The sequence below is a fragment of the Sceloporus occidentalis genome, unplaced genomic scaffold (genome assembly GCF_023333645.1).
Source record: "Sceloporus occidentalis isolate IW3139 unplaced genomic scaffold, rSceOcc1.0.p SCAF_28, whole genome shotgun sequence".
In the NCBI taxonomy this organism is placed as follows: Eukaryota; Metazoa; Chordata; class Lepidosauria; order Squamata; family Phrynosomatidae; genus Sceloporus; species Sceloporus occidentalis.
In genome coordinates, this window is record NW_028317008.1 from 3764195 (window position 1) to 3783950 (window position 19756).

Genomic DNA, 19756 nt, shown 5'->3' on the forward strand with positions numbered 1-19756 from the left:
TACCACTCTCCAAGGGGGTTTACTCACCAAAGGAAGAGTTGTAGTTTCAACTCCCTTCACTTCACTATTCATCATGAAAAGGACCCTTTCACCAGCAGGAAGGACAAAGCTGGCCCTGAGTAATGCAAGATTGAATGGGTGAGGGGACTTTGAAGAAATAACACTGATTTTGCTATACTGGGCCAACCAAGCTCTTCCTGCAGCAGAAGCTGACTGGGGTTAGAGCTTGATAATGTAGAATAACTTCAAGTAGGCTTAAAAGTATCTTTCTGCAACACTTTGCAAGATAAGAGACTTGCTACTGCTTGTTTCCCAGGCTGACAGAATGCAAGGTGACAAGTAGTTATTAACAAAGAGCTAATGAACAAACAAGTATTTCTAAGCACACTTGTCTACGTTAAGAAAAGATGGCAGTGGTGGGATTCGAACCCACGCCTCCAGAGAGACTGGAGCCTAAACCCAGCGCCTTAGACCGCTCGGACAAGCTACCGAGTGACGGCGGGAGGTGTACCACTCTCCAAGGGGGTTTACTCACCAAAGGAAGAGTTGTAGTTTCAACTCCCTTCACTTCACTATTCATCATGAAGTGGACCCTTTCACCAGCAGGAAGGACAAAGCTGGCCCTGAGTAATGCAAGATTGAATGGGTGAGGGGACTGATTTTGCTATACTGGGCCAACCAAGCTCTTCCTGCAGCAGAAGCTGACTGGGGTTAGAGCTTGTTAATGTAGAATAACTTCAAGTAGGCTTAAAAGTATCTTTCTGCAACACTTTGCAAGATAAGAGACTTGCTACTGCTTGTTTCCCAGGCTGACAGAATGCAAGGTGACAAGTAGTTATTAACAAACAGCTAATGAACAAACAAGTATTTCTAAGCACACTTGTCTACGTTAAGAAAACATTGCAGCAGTGAGATTTGAACCCATGCCTCCAGAGAGACTGGAGCCTAAATCCAGCGCCTTAGACCGCTCTGCCAGGTTACCAATTGAAAGTTTGGCGCACGCATGGCAGCGGTGGGATTTGAACCCACGCCTGGGCCAACCAAGCTCTTCCTGCAGCAGAAGCTGACTGGGGTTAGAGCTTGTTAATGTAGAATAACTTCAAGTAGGCTTAAAAGTATCTTTCTGCAACACTTTGCAAGATAAGAGTCTTGCTACTGCTTGTTTCCCAGGCTGACAGAATGCAAAGTGACAAGTAGTTATTAACAAAGAGCTAATGAACAAACAAGTATTTCTAAGCATACTTGTTTACGTTAAGAAAACATGGCAGCGGTGGGGTTTGAACCCACGCCTCCATAGAGACTGGAGCCTAAATCCAGCGCCTTAGACCGCTCGGCCACGCTACCAAGTGACAGTGGAGGGGGTACCACTCTCCAAGGGGGTTTACTCACCAAAGGAAGAGTTGTAGTTTCAACTCCCTCACTTCACTATTCATCATGAAGTGGACCCTTTCACCAGCAGGAAGGACAAAGCTGGCCCTGAGTAATGCAAGATTGAATGGGTGAGGGGACTTTGAAGAAATAACACAGATTTTGCTATACATTAAACTGGGCCAACCAAGCTCTTCCTGCAGCAGAAGCTGACTGGGGTTAGAGCTTGATAATGTAGAATAACTTCAAGTAGGCTTAAAAGTATCTTTCTGCAACACTTTGCAAGATAAGAGTCTTGCTACTGCTTGTTTCCCAGGCTGACAGAAAGCAAGCTGACAAGTAGTTACTAACAAAGAGCTAATGAACAAACAAGTATTTCTAAGCACACTTGTCTACGTTAAGAAAACATGGCAGTGGTGGGACTCGAAGCGACGCCGCCAGAGAGACTGGAGCCTAAATCCAGCGCCTTAGACTGCTCGGCCACGCTACCGAGTGACTGCACAGGGTGTACCACTCTCCAAGGGGGTTTACTCACCAAAGGAAGAGTTGTAGTTTCAACTCCCTTCACTTCACTATTCATCATGAAGTGGACCCTTTCACCAGCAGGAAGGACAAAGCTGGCCCTGAGTAATGCAAGATTGAATGGGTGAGGGGACTCTGAAGAAATAACACTGATTTTGCTATACTGAGACTTGCTACTGCTTGTTTCCCAGGCTGACAGAATGCAAGGTGACAAGTAGTTATTAACAAACAGCTAATGAACAAACAAGTATTTCTAAGCACACTTGTCTACGTTAAGAAAACATGGCAGCAGTGGGATTTGAACCCATGCCTCCAGAGAGACTGGAGCCTAAATCCAGCGCCTTAGACCGCTCTGCCAGGCTACCAATTGAAAGTTTGGAGCACGCATGGCAGTGGTGGGATTTGAACCCACGCCTGGGCCAACCAAGCTCTTCCTGCAGCAGAAGCTGACTGGGGTTAGAGCTTGATAATGTAGAATAACTTCAAGTAGGCTTAAAAGTATCTTTCTGCAACACTTTGCAAGATAAGAGACTTGCTACTGCTTGTTTCCCAGGCTGACAGAATGCAAGGTGACAAGTAGTTACTAACAAAGAGCTAATGAACAAACAAGTATTTCTAAGCACACTTGTCTACGTTAAGAAAACATGGCAGGGGTGGGATTTGAACCCACGCCTCCGAAAAGATTAGAGCCTTAAGCAAGCGCCTTAGACCGCTCGGTCACGCTACCAAGTGACAGTAGAGGGTGTACCACTCTCCAAGGGGGTTTACTCACCAAAGGAAGAGTTGTAGTTTCAACTCCCTTCACTTCACTATTCATCATGAAGTGGACCCTTTCACCAGCAGGAAGGACAAAGCTGGCCCTGAGTAATGCAAGATTGAATGGGTGAGGGGACTTTGAAGAAATAACACTGATTTTGCTATACTGGGCCAGCCAAGCTCTTCTTGCAGCAGAAGCTGACTGGGGTTAGAGCTTGATAATGTAGAATAACTTCAAGTAGGCTTAAAAGTATCTTTCTGCAACACTTTGCAAGATAAGAGACTTGCTACTGCTTGTTTTCCAGGCTGACAGAATGCAAGGTGACAAGTAGTTACTAACAAAGAGCTAATGAACAAACAAGCACACTTGTCTACGTTAAGAAAACATGGCAGCGGTGGGATTTGAACCCACGCCTCCGAAGAGACTGGAGCCTAAACCCAGCGCCTTAAACCACTCGGCTACGCTACCAAGTGACGGCGGAGGGTGTACCACTCTCCAAGGGGGTTTACTCACCAAAGGAAGAGTTGTAGTTTCAACTCCCTTCACTTCACTATTCATCATGAAGTGGACCCTTTCACCAGCAGGAAGGACAAAGCTGGCCCTGAGTAATGCAAGATTGAATGGGTGAGGGGACTTTGAAGAAATAACACTGATTTTGCTATACTGGGCCAACCAAGCTCTTCCTGCAGCAGAAGCTGACTGGGGTTAGAGCTTGATAATGTAGAATAACTTCAAGTAGGCTTAAAAGTATCTTTCTGCAACACTTTGCAAGATAAGAGACTTGCTACTGCTTGTTTTCCAGGCTGACAGAATGCAAGGTGACAAGTAGTTACTAACAAAGAACTAATGAACAAACAAGTATTTCTAAGCACACTTGTCTACGTTAAGAAAACATGGCAGCGGTGGGATTTGAACCCACGCCTCCGAAGAGACTGGAGCCTTAATCCAGCGCCTTAGACCGCTCGGCCACGCTACCGAGTGACGGCTAGTGGTGTACTACTCTCCAAGGGGGTTTACGCATCAAAGGAAGAGTTGTAGTTTCAACTCCCTTCACTTCACTATTCATCATGAAGTGGACCCTTTCACCAGCAGGAAGGACAAAGCTGGCCCTGAGTAATGCAAGATTGAATGGGTGAGGGGACTTTGAAGAAATAACACTGATTTTGCTATACTGGGCCAACCAAGCTCTTCCTGCAGCAGAAGCTGACTGGGGTTAGAGCTTGATAATGTAGAATAACTTCAAGTAGGCTTAAAAGTATCTTTCTGCAACACTTTGGAAGATAAGAGACTTGCTACTGCTTGTTTCCCAGGTTGACAGAATGCAAGGTGACAAGTAGTTATTAACAAAGAGCTAATGAACAAACAAGTATTTCTAAGCACACTTGTCTACGTTAAGAAAACATGGCAGCGGTGGGATTTGAACCCACGCCTCTGAAGAGACTGGAGCCTTAATCCAGCGCCTTAGACCGCTCGGTCACGCTACCAAGTGACAGTGGAGGGTGTACCACTCTCCAAGGGGGTTTACTCACCAAAGGAAGAGTTGTAGTTTCAACTCCCTTCACTTCACTATTCATCATGAAAAGGACCCTTTCACCAGCAGGAAGGACAAAGCTGGCCCTGAGTAATGCAAGATTGAATGGGTGAGGGGACTTTGAAGAAATAACACTGATTTTGCTATACTGGGCCAACCAAGCTCTTCCTGCAGCAGAAGCTGACTGGGGTTAGAGCTTGATAATGTAGAATAACTTCAAGTAGGCTTAAAAGTATCTTTCTGCAACACTTTGCAAGATAAGAGACTTGCTACTGCTTGTTTCCCAGGCTGACAGAATGCAAGGTGACAAGTAGTTATTAACAAAGAGCTAATGAACAAACAAGTATTTCTAAGCACACTTGTCTACGTTAAGAAAAGATGGCAGTGGTGGGATTCGAACCCACGCCTCCAGAGAGACTGGAGCCTAAACCCAGCGCCTTAGACCGCTCGGACAAGCTACCGAGTAACGGCGGGAGGTGTACCACTCTCCAAGGGGGTTTACTCACCAAAGGAAGAGTTGTAGTTTCAACTCCCTTCACTTCACTATTCATCATGAAGTGGACCCTTTCACCAGCAGGAAGGACAAAGCTGGCCCTGAGTAATGCAAGATTGAATGGGTGAGGGGACTGATTTTGCTATACTGGGCCAACCAAGCTCTTCCTGCAGCAGAAGCTGACTGGGGTTAGAGCTTGTTAATGTAGAATAACTTCAAGTAGGCTTAAAAGTATCTTTCTGCAACACTTTGCAAGATAAGAGACTTGCTACTGCTTGTTTCCCAGGCTGACAGAATGCAAGGTGACAAGTAGTTATTAACAAACAGCTAATGAACAAACAAGTATTTCTAAGCACACTTGTCTACGTTAAGAAAACATTGCAGCAGTGAGATTTGAACCCATGCCTCCAGAGAGACTGGAGCCTAAATCCAGCGCCTTAGACCGCTCTGCCAGGCTACCAATTGAAAGTTTGGCGCACGCATGGCAGTGGTGGGATTTGAACCCACGCCTGGGCCAACCAAGCTCTTCCTGCAGCAGAAGCTGACTGGGGTTAGAGCTTGTTAATGTAGAATAACTTCAAGTAGGCTTAAAAGTATCTTTCTGCAACACTTTGCAAGATAAGAGTCTTGCTACTGCTTGTTTCCCAGGCTGACAGAATGCAAAGTGACAAGTAGTTTTTAACAAAGAGCTAATGAACAAACAAGTATTTCTAAGCATACTTGTTTACGTTAAGAAAACATGGCAGCGGTGGGGTTTGAACCCACGCCTCCATAGAGACTGGAGCCTAAATCCAGCGCCTTAGACCGCTCGGCCACGCTACCAAGTGACAGTGGAGGGGGTACCACTCTCCAAGGGGGTTTACTCACCAAAGGAAGAGTTGTAGTTTCAACTCCCTCACTTCACTATTCATCATGAAGTGGACCCTTTCACCAGCAGGAAGGACAAAGCTGGCCCTGAGTAATGCAAGATTGAATGGGTGAGGGGACTTTGAAGAAATAACACAGATTTTGCTATACATTAAACTGGGCCAACCAAGCTCTTCCTGCAGCAGAAGCTGACTGGGGTTAGAGCTTGATAATGTAGAATAACTTCAAGTAGGCTTAAAAGTATCTTTCTGCAACACTTTGCAAGATAAGAGTCTTGCTACTGCTTGTTTCCCAGGCTGACAGAAAGCAAGCTGACAAGTAGTTACTAACAAAGAGCTAATGAACAAACAAGTATTTCTAAGCACACTTGTCTACGTTAAGAAAACACGGCAGTGGTGGGACTCGAAGCGACGCCGCCAGAGAGACTGGAGCCTAAATCCAGCGCCTTAGACTGCTCGGCCACGCTACCGAGTGACTGCACAGGGTGTACCACTCTCCAAGGGGGTTTACTCACCAAAGGAAGAGTTGTAGTTTCAACTCCCTTCACTTCACTATTCATCATGAAGTGGACCCTTTCACCAGCAGGAAGGACAAAGCTGGCCCTGAGTAATGCAAGATTGAATGGGTGAGGGGACTTTGAAGAAATAACACTGATTTTGCTATACTGGGCCAGCCAAGCTCTTCTTGCAGCAGAAGCTGACTGGGGTTAGAGCTTGATAATGTAGAATAACTTCAAGTAGGCTTAAAAGTATCTTTCTGCAACACTTTGCAAGATAAGAGACTTGCTACTGCTTGTTTTCCAGGCTGACAGAATGCAAGGTGACAAGTAGTTACTAACAAAGAGCTAATGAACAAACAAGCACACTTGTCTACGTTAAGAAAACATGGCGGCGGTGGGATTTGAACCCACGCCTCCGAAGAGACTGGAGCCTAAACCCAGCGCCTTAAACCACTCGGCTACGCTACCAAGTGACGGCGGAGGGTGTACCACTCTCCAAGGGGGTTTACTCACCAAAGGAAGAGTTGTAGTTTCAACTCCCTTCACTTCACTATTCATCATGAAGTGGACCCTTTCACCAGCAGGAAGGACAAAGCTGGCCCTGAGTAATGCAAGATTGAATGGGTGAGGGGACTTTGAAGAAATAACACTGATTTTGCTATACTGGGCCAACCAAGCTCTTCCTGCAGCAGAAGCTGACTGGGGTTAGAGCTTGATAATGTAGAATAACTTCAAGTAGGCTTAAAAGTATCTTTCTGCAACACTTTGCAAGATAAGAGACTTGCTACTGCTTGTTTTCCAGGCTGACAGAATGCAAGGTGACAAGTAGTTACTAACAAAGAACTAATGAACAAACAAGTATTTCTAAGCACACTTGTCTACGTTAAGAAAACATGGCAGCGGTGGGATTTGAACCCACGCCTCCGAAGAGACTGGAGCCTTAATCCAGCGCCTTAGACCGCTCGGCCACGCTACCGAGTGACGGCTAGTGGTGTACTACTCTCCAAGGGGGTTTACGCATCAAAGGAAGAGTTGTAGTTTCAACTCCCTTCACTTCACTATTCATCATGAAGTGGACCCTTTCACCAGCAGGAAGGACAAAGCTGGCCCTGAGTAATGCAAGATTGAATGGGTGAGGCGACTTTGAAGAAATAACACTGATTTTGCTATACTGGGCCAACCAAGCTCTTCCTGCAGCAGAAGCTGACTGGGGTTAGAGCTTGATAATGTAGAATAACTTCAAGTAGGCTTAAAAGTATCTTTCTGCAACACTTTGGAAGATAAGAGACTTGCTACTGCTTGTTTCCCAGGTTGACAGAATGCAAGGTGACAAGTAGTTATTAACAAAGAGCTAATGAACAAACAAGTATTTCTAAGCACACTTGTCTACGTTAAGAAAACATGGCAGCGGTGGGATTTGAACCCACGCCTCCGAAGAGACTGGAGCCTTAATGAAGCGCCTTAGACCGCTCGGTCACGCTACCAAGTGACGGTAGAGGGTGTACCACTCTCCAAGGGGGTTTACTCACCAAAGGAAGAGTTGTAGTTTCAACTCCCTCACTTCACTATTCATCATGAAGTGGACCCTTTCACCAGCAGGAAGGACAAAGCTGGCCCTGAGTAATGCAAGATTGAATGGGTGAGGGGACTTTGAAGAAATAACACTGATTTTGCTATACTGGGCCAACCAAGCTCTTCCTGCAGCAGAAGCTGACTGGGGTTAGAGCTTGATAATGTAGAATAACTTCAAGTAGGCTTAAAAGTATCTTTCTGCAACACTTTGCAAGATAAGAGACTTGCTACTGCTTGTTTCCCAGGCTGACAGAATGCAAGGTGACAAGTAGTTATTAACAAAGAGCTAATGAACAAACAAGTATTTCTAAGCACACTTGTCTACGTTAAGAAAACATGGCAGCGGTGGGATTTGAACCCACGCCTCCGAAGAGACTGGAGCCTTAAGCAAGCGCCTTAGACCGCTCGGTCACGCTACCAAGTGACAGTAGAGGGTGTACCACTCTCCAAGGGGGTTTACTCACCAAAGGAAGAGTTGTAGATTCAACTCCCTCACTTCACTATTCATCATGAAGTGGACCCTTTCACCAGCAGGAAGGACAAAGCTGGCCCTGAGTAATGCAAGATTGAATGGGTGAGGGGACTTTGAAGAAATAACACAGATTTTGCTATACATTAAACTGGGCCAACCAAGCTCTTCCTGCAGCAGAAGCTGACTGGGGTTAGAGCTTGATAATGTAGAATAACTTCAAGTAGGCTTAAAAGTATCTTTCTGCAACACTTTGCAAGATAAGAGTCTTGCTACTGCTTGTTTCCCAGGCTGACAGAAAGCAAGCTGACAAGTAGTTACTAACAAAGAGCTAATGAACAAACAAGTATTTCTAAGCACACTTGTCTACGTTAAGAAAACATGGCAGTGGTGGGACTCGAAGCGACGCCTCCAGAGAGACTGGAGCCTAAATCCAGCGCCTTAGACTGCTCGGCCACGCTACCGAGTGATTGCACAGGGTGTACCACTCTCCAAGGGGGTTTACTCACCAAAGGAAGAGTTGTAGTTTCAACTCCCTTCACTTAACTATTCATCATGAAGTGGACCCTTTCACCAGCAGGAAGGACAAAGCTGGCCCTGAGTAATGCAAGATTGAATGGGTGAGGGGACTGATTTTGCTATACTGAGCCAACCAAGCTCTTCCTGCAGCAGAAGCTGACTGGGGTTAGAGCTTGATAATGTAGAATAACTTCAAGTAGGCTTAAAAGTATCTTTCTGCAACACTTTGCAAGATAAGAGTCTTGCTACTGCTTGTTTCCCAGGCTGACAGAAAGCAAGCTGACAAGTAGTTACTAACAAAGAGCTAATGAACAAACAAGTATTTCTAAGCACACTTGTCTACGTTAAGAAAACATGGCAGCGGTGGGATTTGAACCCACGCCTCCGAAGAGACTGGAGCCTTAATCCAGCGCCTTAGACCACTCGGCCACGCTACCAAGTGACAGTGGAGGGTGTACCACTCTCCAAGGGGGTTTACTCACCAAAGGAAGAGTTGTAGTTTCAACTCCCTTCACTTCACTATTCATCATGAAGTGGACCCTTTCACCAGCAGGAAGGACAAAGCTGGCCCTGAGTAATGCAAGATTGAATGGGTAAGGGGACTTTGAAGAAATAACACTGATTTTGCTATACTGGGCCAACCAAGCTCTTCCTGCAGCAGAAGCTGACTGGGGTTAGAGCTTGATAATGTAGAATAACTTCAAGTAGGCTTAAAAGTATCTTTCTGCAACACTTTGCAAGATAAGAGACTTGCTACTGCTTGTTTCCCAGGCTGACAGAATGCAAGGTGACAAGTAGTTATTAACAAAGAGCTAATGAACAAACAAGTATTTCTAAGCACACTTGTCTACGTTAAGAAAACATGGCAGCGGTGGGATTTGAACCCACGCCTCCAAAGAGACTGGAGCCTAAATCCAGCGCCTTAGACCGCTCGGCCACGCTACCAAGAGACAGTGGAGGGGGTACCACTCTCCAAGGGGGTTTACTCACCAAAGGAAGAGTTGTAGTTTCAACTCCCTCACTTCACTATTCATCATGAAGTGGACCCTTTCACCAGCAGGAAGGACAAAGCTGGCCCTGAGTAATGCAAGATTGAATGGGTGAGGGGACTTTGAAGAAATAACACTGATTTTGCTATACTGGGCCAACCAAGCTCTTCCTGCAGCAGAAGCTGACTGGGGTTAGAGCTTGATAATGTAGAATAACTTCAAGTAGGCTTAAAAGTATCTTTCTGCAACACTTTGCAAGATAAGAGACTTGCTACTGCTTGTTTCCCAGGCTGACAGAAAGCAAGCTGACAAGTAGTTACTAACAAAGAGCTAATGAACAAACAAGTATTTCTAAGCACACTTGTCTACGTTAAGAAAACATGGCAGCGGTGGGATTTGAACCCACGCCGCCGAAGAGACTGGAGCCTTAATCCAGCGCCTTAGACCGCTCGGCCACGCTACCGAGTGACGGCTAGTGGTGTACCACTCTCCAAGGGGGTTTACGCATCAAAGGAAGAGTTGTAGTTTCAACTCCCTTCACTTCACTATTCATCATGAAGTGGACCCTTTCACCAGCAGGAAGGACAAAGCTGGCCCTGAGTAATGCAAGATTGAATGGGTGAGGGGACTTTGAAGAAATAACACTGATTTTGCTATACATTAAACTGGGCCAACCAAGCTCTTCCTGCAGCAGAAGCTGACTGGGGTTAGAGCTTGATAATGTAGAATAACTTCAAGTAGGCTTAAAAGTATCTTTCTGCAACACTTTGCAAGATAAGAGACTTGCTACTGCTTGTTTCCCAGGCTGACAGAATGCAAGGTGACAAGTAGTTATTAACAAAGAGCTAATGAACAAACAAGTATTTCTAAGCACACTTGTCTATGTTAAGAAAACATGGCAGCGGTGGGATTTGAACCCACGCCTCCGAAGAGACTGGAGCCTTAAGCAAGCGCCTTAGACCGCTCGGTCACGCTACCAAGTGACAGTAGAGGGTGTACCACTCTCCAAGGGGGTTTACTCACCAAAGGAAGAGTTGTAGTTTCAACTCCCTCACTTCACTATTCATCATGAAGTGGACCCTTTCACCAGCAGGAAGGACAAAGCTGGCCCTGAGTAATGCAAGATTGAATGGGTGAGGGGACTTTGAAGAAATAACACTGATTTTGCTATACTGGGCCAACCAAGCTCTTCCTGCAGCAGAAGCTGACTGGGGTTAGAGCTTGATAATGTAGAATAACTTCAAGTAGGCTTAAAAGTATCTTTCTGCAACACTTTGCAAGATAAGAGTCTTGCTACTGCTTGTTTCCCAGGCTGACAGAATGCAAAGTGACAAGTAGTTATTAACAAAGAGCTAATGAACAAACAAGTATTTCTAAGCATACTTGTTTACGTTAAGAAAACATGGCAGCGGTGGGGTTTGAACCCACGCCTCCATAGAGACTGGAGCCTAAATCCAGCGCCTTAGACCGCTCGGCCACGCTACCAAGTGACAGTGGAGGGGGTACCACTCTCCAAGGGGGTTTACTCACCAAAGGAAGAGTTGTAGTTTCAACTCCCTCACTTCACTATTCATCATGAAGTGGACCCTTTCACCAGCAGGAAGGACAAAGCTGGCCCTGAGTAATGCAAGATTGAATGGGTGAGGGGACTTTGAAGAAATAACACAGATTTTGCTATACATTAAACTGGGCCAACCAAGCTCTTCCTGCAGCAGAAGCTGACTGGGGTTAGAGCTTGATAATGTAGAATAACTTCAAGTAGGCTTAAAAGTATCTTTCTGCAACACTTTGCAAGATAAGAGTCTTGCTACTGCTTGTTTCCCAGGCTGACCGAAAGCAAGCTGACAAGTAGTTACTAACAAAGAGCTAATGAACAAACAAGTATTTCTAAGCACACTTGTCTACGTTAAGAAAACATGGCAGTGGTGGGACTCGAAGCGACGCCTCCAGAGAGACTGGAGCCTAAATCCAGCGCCTTAGACTGCTCGGCCACTCTACCGAGTGACTGCACAGGGTGTACCACTCTCCAAGGGGGTTTACTCACCAAAGGAAGAGTTGTAGTTTCAACTCCCTTCACTTAACTATTCATCATGAAGTGGACCCTTTCACCAGCAGGAAGGACAACGCTGGCCCTGAGTAATGCAAGATTGAATGGGTGAGGGGACTGATTTTGCTATACTGAGCCAACCAAGCTCTTCCTGCAGCAGAAGCTGACTGGGGTTAGAGCTTGATAATGTAGAATAACTTCAAGTAGGCTTAAAAGTATCTTTCTGCAACACTTTGCAAGATAAGAGTCTTGCTACTGCTTGTTTCCCAGGCTGACAGAAAGCAAGCTGACAAGTAGTTACTAACAAAGAGCTAATGAACAAACAAGTATTTCTAAGCACACTTGTCTACGTTAAGAAAACATGGCAGCGGTGGGATTTGAACCCACGCCTCCGAAGAGACTGGAGCCTTAATCCAGCGCCTTAGACCACTCGGCCACGCTACCAAGTGACAGTGGAGGGTGTACCACTCTCCAAGGGGGTTTACTCACCAAAGGAAGAGTTGTAGTTTCAACTCCCTTCACTTCACTATTCATCATGAAGTGGACCCTTTCACCAGCAGGAAGGACAAAGCTGGCCCTGAGTAATGCAAGATTGAATGGGTGAGGGGACTTTGAAGAAATAACAATGATTTTGCTATACTGGGCCAACCAAGCTCTTCCTGCAGCACAAGCTGACTGGGGTTAGAGCTTGATAATGTAGAATAACTTCAAGTAGGCTTAAAAGTATCTTTCTGCAACACTTTGCAAGATAAGAGACTTGCTACTGCTTGTTTCCCAGGCTGACAGAATGCAAGCTGACAAGTAGTTACAAACAAAGAGCTAATGAACAAACAAGTATTTCTAAGCACACTTGTCTACATTAAGAAAACATGGCAGCGGTGGGATTTGAACCCATGCCACCAGAGAGACTGGAGCCTAAATCCAGCGCCTTAGACCGCTCGGCCACGCTACCGAGTGACGGTGGACGGTGTACCACTCTCCAAGGGGGTTTACTCACCAAAGGAAGAGTTGTAGTTTCAACTCCCTTCACTTCACTATTCATCATGAAGTGGACCCTTTCACCAGCAGGAAGGACAAAGCTGGCCCTGAGTAATGCAAGATTGAATGGGTGAGGGGACTGATTTTGCTATACTGGGCCAACCAAGCTCTTCCTGCAGCAGAAGCTGACTGGGGTTAGAGCTTGATAATGTAGAATAACTTCAAGTAGGCTTAAAAGTATCTTTCTGCAACACTTTGCAAGATAAGAGACTTGCTACTGCTTGTTTCCCAGGCTGACAGAATGCAAGGTGACAAGTAGTTATTAACAAAGAGCTAATGAACAAACAAGTATTTCTAAGCACACTTGTCTACGTTAAGAAAACAAGGCAGCGGTGGGATTCGAAGCGACGCCTCCGAAGAGACTGGAGCCTTAATCCAGCGCCTTAGACTGCTTGGCCACGCTACCGAGTGACGGCGGAGGGAGTACCACTCTCCAAGGGGGTTTACTCACCAAAGGAAGAGTTGTAGTTTCAACTCCCTTCACTTCACTATTCATCATGAAGTGGACCCTTTCACCAGCAGGAAGGACAAAGCTGGCCCTGAGTAATGCAAGATTGAATGGGTGAGGGGACTGATTTTGCTATACTGGGCCAACCAAGCTCTTCCTGCAGCAGAAGCTGACTGGGGTTAGAGCTTGATAATGTAGAATAACTTCAAGTAGGCTTAAAAGTATCTTTCTGCAACACTTTGCAAGATAAGAGTCTTGCTACTGCTTGTTTCCCAGGCTGACAGAATGCAAAGTGACAAGTAGTTATTAACAAAGAGCTAATGAACAAACAAGTATTTCTAAGCACATTTGTCTACGTTAAGAAAACATGGCAGCGGTGGGATTCGAACCCACGCCTCCAGAGAGACTGGAGCCTAAATCCATCACCTTAGACCGTTCTGCCAGGCTACCAATTAAAAGTTTGGCGCACGCATGGCAGTGGTGGGATTTGAACCTACGCCTGGGCCAACCAAGCTCTTCCTGCAGCAGAAGCTGACTGGGGTTAGAACTTGATAATGTAGAATAACTTCAAGTAGGCTTAAAAGTATCTTTCTGCAACACTTTGCAAGATAAGAGACTTGCTACTGCTTGTTTTCCAGGCTGACAGAATGCAAGGTGACAAGTAGTTACTAACAAAGAGCTAATGAACAAACAAGTATTTCTAAGCACACTTGTCTACGTTAAGAAAACATGGCAGCGGTGGGATTTGAACCCACGCCTCCGAAGAGACTGGAGCCTTAATCCAGCGCCTTAGACCGCTCGGCCACGCTACCGAGTGACGGCTAGTTGTATACTACTCTCCAAGGGGGTTTACGCATCAAAGGAAGAGTTGTAGTTTCAACTCCCTTCACTTCACTATTCATCATGAAGTGGACCCTTTCACCAGCAGGAAGGACAAAGCTGGCCCTGAGTAATGCAAGATTGAATGGGTGAGGGGACTTTGAAGAAATAACACTGATTTTGCTATACTGGGCCAACCAAGCTCTTCCTGCAGCAGAAGCTGACTGGGGTTAGAGCTTGATAATGTAGAATAACTTCAAGTAGGCTTAAAAGTATCTTTCTGCAACACTTTGCAAGATAAGAGACTTGCTACTGCTTGTTTTCCAGGCTGACAGAATGCAAGGTGACAAGTAGTTACTAACAAAGAGCTAATGAACAAACAAGTATTTCTAAGCACACTTGTCTACGTTAAGAAAACATGGCAGCGGTGGGATTTGAACCCATGCCTCCGAAGAGACTGGAGCCTTAATCCAGCGCCTTAGACCACTCGGCCACGCTACCGAGTGACGGCTAGTGGTGTACCACTCTCCAAGGGGGTTTACGCATCAAAGGAAGAGTTGTAGTTTCAACTCCCTTCACTTCACTATTCATCATGAAGTGGACCCTTTCACCAGCAGGAAGGACAAAGCTGGCCCTGAGTAATGCAAGATTGAATGGGTGAGGGGACTTTGAAGAAATAACACTGATTTTGCTATACATTAAACTGGGCCAACCAAGCTCTTCCTGCAGCAGAAGCTGACTGGGGTTAGAGCTTGATAATGTAGAATAACTTCAAGTAGGCTTAAAAGTATCTTTCTGCAACACTTTGCAAGATAAGAGACTTGCTACTGCTTGTTTCCCAGGCTGACAGAATGCAAGGTGACAAGTAGTTATTAACAAAGAGCTAATGAACAAACAAGTATTTCTAAGCACACTTGTCTACGTTAAGAAAACATGGCAGCGGTGGGATTTGAACCCACGCCTCCGAAAAGACTGGAGCCTTAAGCAAGCGCCTTAGACCACTCGGTCACGCTACCAAGTGACAGTAGAGGGTGTACCACTCTCCAAGGGGGTTTACTCACCAAAGGAAGAGTTGTAGTTTCAACTCCCTCACTTCACTATTCATCATGAAGTGGACCCTTTCACCAGCAGGAAGGACAAAGCTGGCCCTGAGTAATGCAAGATTGAATGGGTGAGGGGACTTTGAAGAAATAACACTGATTTTGCTATACTGGGCCAACCAAGCTCTTCCTGCAGCAGAAGCTGACTGGGGTTAGAGCTTGATAATGTAGAATAACTTCAAGTAGGCTTAAAAGTATCTTTCTGCAACACTTTGCAAGATAAGAGACTTGCTACTGCTTGTTTCCCAGGCTGACAGAATGCAAGCTGACAAGTAGTTACAAACAAAGAGCTAATGAACAAACAAGTATTTCTAAGCACACTTGTCTACGTTAAGAAAACATGGCAGCGGTGGGATTTGAACCCACGCCTCCAGAGAGACTGGAGCCTAAATCCAGCGCCTTAGACCGCTCGGCCACGCTACCGAGTGACGGTGGACTGTGTACCACTCTCCAAGGGGGTTTACTCACCAAAGGAAGAGTTGTAGTTTCAACTCCCTTCACTTCACTATTCATCATGAAGTGGACCCTTTCACCAGCAGGAAGGACAAAGCTGGCCCTGAGTAATGCAAGATTGAATGGGTGAGGGGACTGATTTTGCTATACTGGGCCAACCAATCTCTTCCTGCAGCAGAAGCTGACTGGAGTTAGAGCTTGTTAATGTAGAATAACTTCAAGTAGGCTTAAAAGTATCTTTCTGCAACACTTTGCAAGATAAGAGACTTGCTACTGCTTGTTTCCCAGGCTGACAGAATGCAAGGTGACAAGTAGTTATTAACAAACAGCTAATGAACAAACAAGTATTTCTAAGCACACTTGTCTACGTTAAGAAAACATGGCAGCAGTGAGATTTGAACCCATGCCTCCAGAGAGACTGGAGCCTAAATCCAGCGCCTTAGACCGCTCTGCCAGGCTACCAATTAAAACTTTAGTGCATGCATGGCAGTGGTGGGATTTGAACCCACGCCTGGGCCAACCAAGCTCTTCCTGCAGCACAAGCTGACTGGGGTTAGAGCTTGATAATGTAGAATAACTTCAAGTAGGCTTAAAAGTATCTTTCTGCAACACTTTGCAAGATAAGAGACTTGCTACTGCTTGTTTCCCAGGCTGACAGACTGCAAGCTGACAAGTAGTTACAAACAAAGAGCTAATGAACAAACAAGTATTTCTAAGCACACTTGTCTACGTTAAGAAAACATGGCAGCGGTGGGATTTGAACCCACGCCTCCAGAGAGACTGGAGCCTAAATCCAGCGCCTTAGAACGCTCGGCCACGCTACCGAGTGACGGTGGACTGTGTACCACTCTCCAAGGGGGTTTACTCACCAAAGGAAGAGTTGTAGTTTCAACTCCCTTCACTTCACTATTCATCATGAAGTGGACCCTTTCACCAGCAGGAAGGACAAAGCTGGCCCTGAGTAATGCAAGATTGAATGGGTGAGGGGACTGATTTTGCTATACTGGGCCAACCAAGCTCTTCCTGCAGCAGAAGCTGACTGGGGTTAGAGCTTGATAATGTAGAATAACTTCAAGTAGGCTTAAAAGTATCTTTCTGCAACACTTTGCAAGATAAGAGACTTGCTACTGCTTGTTTCCCAGGCTGACAGAATGCAAGGTGACAAGTAGTTATTAACAAAGAGCTAATGAACAAACAAGTATTTCTAAGCACACTTGTCTACGTTAAGAAAACATGGCAGCGGTGGGATTCGAACCCACGCCTCCAGAGAGACTGGAGCCTAAATCCAGCACCTTAGACCGCTCGGCCAAGCTACCAAGTGACGGCGGGAGGTGTACCACTCTCCAAGGGGGTTTACTCACCAAAGGAAGAGTTGTAGTTTCAACTCCCTTCACTTCACTATTCATCATGAAGTGGACCCTTTCACCAGCAGGAAGGACAAAGCTGGCCCTGAGTAATGCAAGATTGAATGGCTGAGGGGACTGATTTTGCTATACTGGGCCAACCAAGCTCTTCCTGCAGCAGAAGCTGACTGGGGTTAGAGCTTGTTAATGTAGAATAACTTCAAGTAGGCTTAAAAGTATCTTTCTGCAACACTTTGCAAGATAAGAGACTTGCTACTGCTTGTTTCCCAGGCTGACAGAATGCAAGGTGACAAGTAGTTATTAACAAACAGCTAATGAACAAACAAGTATTTCTAAGCACACTTGTCTACGTTAAGAAAACATGGCAGCAGTGGGATTTGAACCCATGCCTCCAGAGAGACTGGAGCCTAAATCCAGCGCCTTAGACCGCTCTGCCACGCTACCGAGTGACGGTGGACGGTGTACCACTCTCCAAGGGGGTTTACTCACCAAAGGAAGAGTTGTAGTTTCAACTCCCTTCACTTCACTATTCATCATGAAGTGGACCCTTTCACCAGCAGGAAGGACAAAGCTGGCCCTGAGTAATGCAAGATTGAATGGGTGAGGGGACTGATTTTGCTATACTGGGCCAACCAAGCTCTTCCTGCAGCAGAAGCTGACTGGGGTTAGAGCTTGTTAATGTAGAATAACTTCAAGTAGGCTTAAAAGTATCTTTCTGCAACACTTTGCAAGATAAGAGACTTGCTACTGCTTGTTTCCCAGGCTGACAGAATGCAAGGTGACAAGTAGTTATTAACAAAGAGCTAATGAACAAACAAGTATTTCTAAGCACACTTGTCTACGTTAAGAAAACAAGGCAGCGGTGGGATTTGAACCCACGCCACCAGAGAGACTGGAGCCTAAATCCAGCGCCTTAGACCGCTCGGCCACGCTACCGAGTGACGGTGGACGGTGTACCACTCTCCAAGGGGGTTTACTCACCAAAGGAAGAGTTGTAGTTTCAACTCCCTTCACTTCACTATTCATCATGAAGTGGACCCTTTCACCAGCAGGAAGGACAAAGCTGGCCCTGAGTAATGCAAGATTGAATGGGTGAGGGGACTGATTTTGCTATACTGGGCCAACCAAGCTCTTCCTGCAGCAGAAGCTGACTGGGGTTAGAGCTTGATAATGTAGAATAACTTCAAGTAGGCTTAAAAGTATCTTTCTGCAACACTTTGCAAGATAAGAGACTTGCTACTGCTTGTTTCCCAGGCTGACAGAATGCAAGGTGACAAGTAGTTATTAACAAAGAGCTAATGAACAAACAAGTATTTCTAAGCACACTTGTCTACGTTAAGAAAACAAGGCAGCGGTGGGATTCGAAGCGACGCCTCCGAAGAGACTGGAGCCTTAATCCAGCGCCTTAGACTGCTTGGCCACGCTACCGAGTGACGGCGGAGGGAGTACCACTCTCCAAGGGGGTTTACTCACCAAAGGAAGAGTTGTAGTTTCAACTCCCTTCACTTCACTATTCATCATGAAGTGGACCCTTTCACCAGCAGGAAGGACAAAGCTGGCCCTGAGTAATGCAAGATTGAATGGGTGAGGGGACTGATTTTGCTATACTGGGCCAACCAAGCTCTTCCTGCAGCAGAAGCTGACTGGGGTTAGAGCTTGATAATGTAGAATAACTTCAAGTAGGCTTAAAAGTATCTTTCTGCAACACTTTGCAAGATAAGAGTCTTGCTACTGCTTGTTTCCCAGGCTGACAGAATGCAAAGTGACAAGTAGTTATTAACAAAGAGCTAATGAACAAACAAGTATTTCTAAGCACATTTGTCTACGTTAAGAAAACATGGCAGCGGTGGGATTCGAACCCACGCCTCCAGAGAGACTGGAGCCTAAATCCATCACCTTAGACCGTTCTGCCAGGCTACCAATTAAAAGTTTGGCGCACGCATGGCAGTGGTGGGATTTGAACCTACGCCTGGGCCAACCAAGCTCTTCCTGCAGCAGAAGCTGACTGGGGTTAGAACTTGATAATGTAGAATAACTTCAAGTAGGCTTAAAAGTATCTTTCTGCAACACTTTGCAAGATAAGAGACTTGCTACTGCTTGTTTTCCAGGCTGACAGAATGCAAGGTGACAAGTAGTTATTAACAAAGAGCTAATGAACAAACAAGTATTTCTAAGCACACTTGTCTACGTTAAGAAAACATGGCAGCAGTGGGATTCGAACCCACGCCTCCAGAGAGACTGGAGCCTAAATCCAGCGCCTTAGACCGCTCGGCCATGCTACCGAATGACGGCGCATGGTGTACCACTCTCCAAGGGGGTTTACTCACCAAAGGAAGAGTTGTAGTTTCAACTCCCTTCACTTCACTATTCATCATGAAGTGGACCCTTTCACCAGCAGGAAGGACAAAGCTAGCCCTGAGTAATGCAAGATTGAATGGGTGAGGGGACTGATTTTGCTATACTGGGCCAACCAAGCTCTTCCTGCAGCAGAAGCTGACTGGGGTTAGAGCTTGATAATGTAGAATAACTTCAAGTAGGCTTAAAAGTATCTTTCTGCAACACTTTGCAAGATAAGAGACTTGCTACTGTTTTCCAGGCTGACAGAATGCAAGGTGACAAGTAGTTACTAACAAAGAGCTAATGAACAAACAAGTATTTCTAAGCACACTTGTCTACGTTAAGAAAACATGGCAGCGGTGGGATTTGAACCCACGCCTTCGAAGAGACTGGAGCCTTAATCCAGCGCCTTAGAACGCTCGGCCACGCTACCAAGTGACTGCTCGTGGTGTACCACTCTCCAAGGGGGTTTACGCATCAAAGGAAGAGTTGTAGTTTCAACTCCCTTCACTTCACTATTCATCATGAAGTGGACCCTTTCACCAGCAGGAAGGACAAAGCTGG

General features: G+C 45.8%; 19 non-coding genes across 19 annotated transcripts; all 19 read right to left on the bottom strand.

The window, feature by feature from the left end:
* Positions 1 to 1262: 1262 nt before the first annotated feature.
* On the bottom strand, positions 1263 to 1344 carry TRNAL-UAG (transfer RNA leucine (anticodon UAG)). The gene has a single exon. It is a non-coding gene; the product is annotated as a tRNA-Leu (tRNA).
* Positions 1345 to 3033: 1689 nt separating this feature from the next.
* Positions 3034 to 3115, bottom strand: TRNAL-UAG (transfer RNA leucine (anticodon UAG)). Its single transcript has one exon. It is a non-coding gene; the product is annotated as a tRNA-Leu (tRNA).
* Positions 3116 to 3541: 426 nt separating this feature from the next.
* TRNAL-AAG (transfer RNA leucine (anticodon AAG)) lies at positions 3542 to 3623 on the bottom strand. The gene has a single exon. It is a non-coding gene; the product is annotated as a tRNA-Leu (tRNA).
* Positions 3624 to 4049: 426 nt separating this feature from the next.
* Positions 4050 to 4131, bottom strand: TRNAL-AAG (transfer RNA leucine (anticodon AAG)). Its single transcript has one exon. It is a non-coding gene; the product is annotated as a tRNA-Leu (tRNA).
* Positions 4132 to 5411: 1280 nt separating this feature from the next.
* TRNAL-UAG (transfer RNA leucine (anticodon UAG)) lies at positions 5412 to 5493 on the bottom strand. Its single transcript has one exon. It is a non-coding gene; the product is annotated as a tRNA-Leu (tRNA).
* A 930-nt stretch (positions 5494 to 6423) lies between these two features.
* Positions 6424 to 6505, bottom strand: TRNAL-UAG (transfer RNA leucine (anticodon UAG)). Its single transcript has one exon. It is a non-coding gene; the product is annotated as a tRNA-Leu (tRNA).
* A 426-nt stretch (positions 6506 to 6931) lies between these two features.
* TRNAL-AAG (transfer RNA leucine (anticodon AAG)) lies at positions 6932 to 7013 on the bottom strand. The gene has a single exon. It is a non-coding gene; the product is annotated as a tRNA-Leu (tRNA).
* A 1939-nt stretch (positions 7014 to 8952) lies between these two features.
* Positions 8953 to 9034, bottom strand: TRNAL-AAG (transfer RNA leucine (anticodon AAG)). Its single transcript has one exon. It is a non-coding gene; the product is annotated as a tRNA-Leu (tRNA).
* A 426-nt stretch (positions 9035 to 9460) lies between these two features.
* On the bottom strand, positions 9461 to 9542 carry TRNAL-UAG (transfer RNA leucine (anticodon UAG)). The gene has a single exon. It is a non-coding gene; the product is annotated as a tRNA-Leu (tRNA).
* A 425-nt stretch (positions 9543 to 9967) lies between these two features.
* Positions 9968 to 10049, bottom strand: TRNAL-AAG (transfer RNA leucine (anticodon AAG)). The gene has a single exon. It is a non-coding gene; the product is annotated as a tRNA-Leu (tRNA).
* Positions 10050 to 10989: 940 nt separating this feature from the next.
* Positions 10990 to 11071, bottom strand: TRNAL-UAG (transfer RNA leucine (anticodon UAG)). Its single transcript has one exon. It is a non-coding gene; the product is annotated as a tRNA-Leu (tRNA).
* A 924-nt stretch (positions 11072 to 11995) lies between these two features.
* TRNAL-AAG (transfer RNA leucine (anticodon AAG)) lies at positions 11996 to 12077 on the bottom strand. The gene has a single exon. It is a non-coding gene; the product is annotated as a tRNA-Leu (tRNA).
* Positions 12078 to 13849: 1772 nt separating this feature from the next.
* Positions 13850 to 13931, bottom strand: TRNAL-AAG (transfer RNA leucine (anticodon AAG)). The gene has a single exon. It is a non-coding gene; the product is annotated as a tRNA-Leu (tRNA).
* Positions 13932 to 14357: 426 nt separating this feature from the next.
* TRNAL-AAG (transfer RNA leucine (anticodon AAG)) lies at positions 14358 to 14439 on the bottom strand. Its single transcript has one exon. It is a non-coding gene; the product is annotated as a tRNA-Leu (tRNA).
* A 940-nt stretch (positions 14440 to 15379) lies between these two features.
* TRNAL-UAG (transfer RNA leucine (anticodon UAG)) lies at positions 15380 to 15461 on the bottom strand. The gene has a single exon. It is a non-coding gene; the product is annotated as a tRNA-Leu (tRNA).
* Positions 15462 to 16233: 772 nt separating this feature from the next.
* On the bottom strand, positions 16234 to 16315 carry TRNAL-UAG (transfer RNA leucine (anticodon UAG)). Its single transcript has one exon. It is a non-coding gene; the product is annotated as a tRNA-Leu (tRNA).
* Positions 16316 to 17709: 1394 nt separating this feature from the next.
* Positions 17710 to 17791, bottom strand: TRNAL-UAG (transfer RNA leucine (anticodon UAG)). The gene has a single exon. It is a non-coding gene; the product is annotated as a tRNA-Leu (tRNA).
* Positions 17792 to 19055: 1264 nt separating this feature from the next.
* TRNAL-UAG (transfer RNA leucine (anticodon UAG)) lies at positions 19056 to 19137 on the bottom strand. Its single transcript has one exon. It is a non-coding gene; the product is annotated as a tRNA-Leu (tRNA).
* A 406-nt stretch (positions 19138 to 19543) lies between these two features.
* TRNAL-AAG (transfer RNA leucine (anticodon AAG)) lies at positions 19544 to 19625 on the bottom strand. The gene has a single exon. It is a non-coding gene; the product is annotated as a tRNA-Leu (tRNA).
* Between the last annotated feature and the right edge of the window lie 131 nt (positions 19626 to 19756).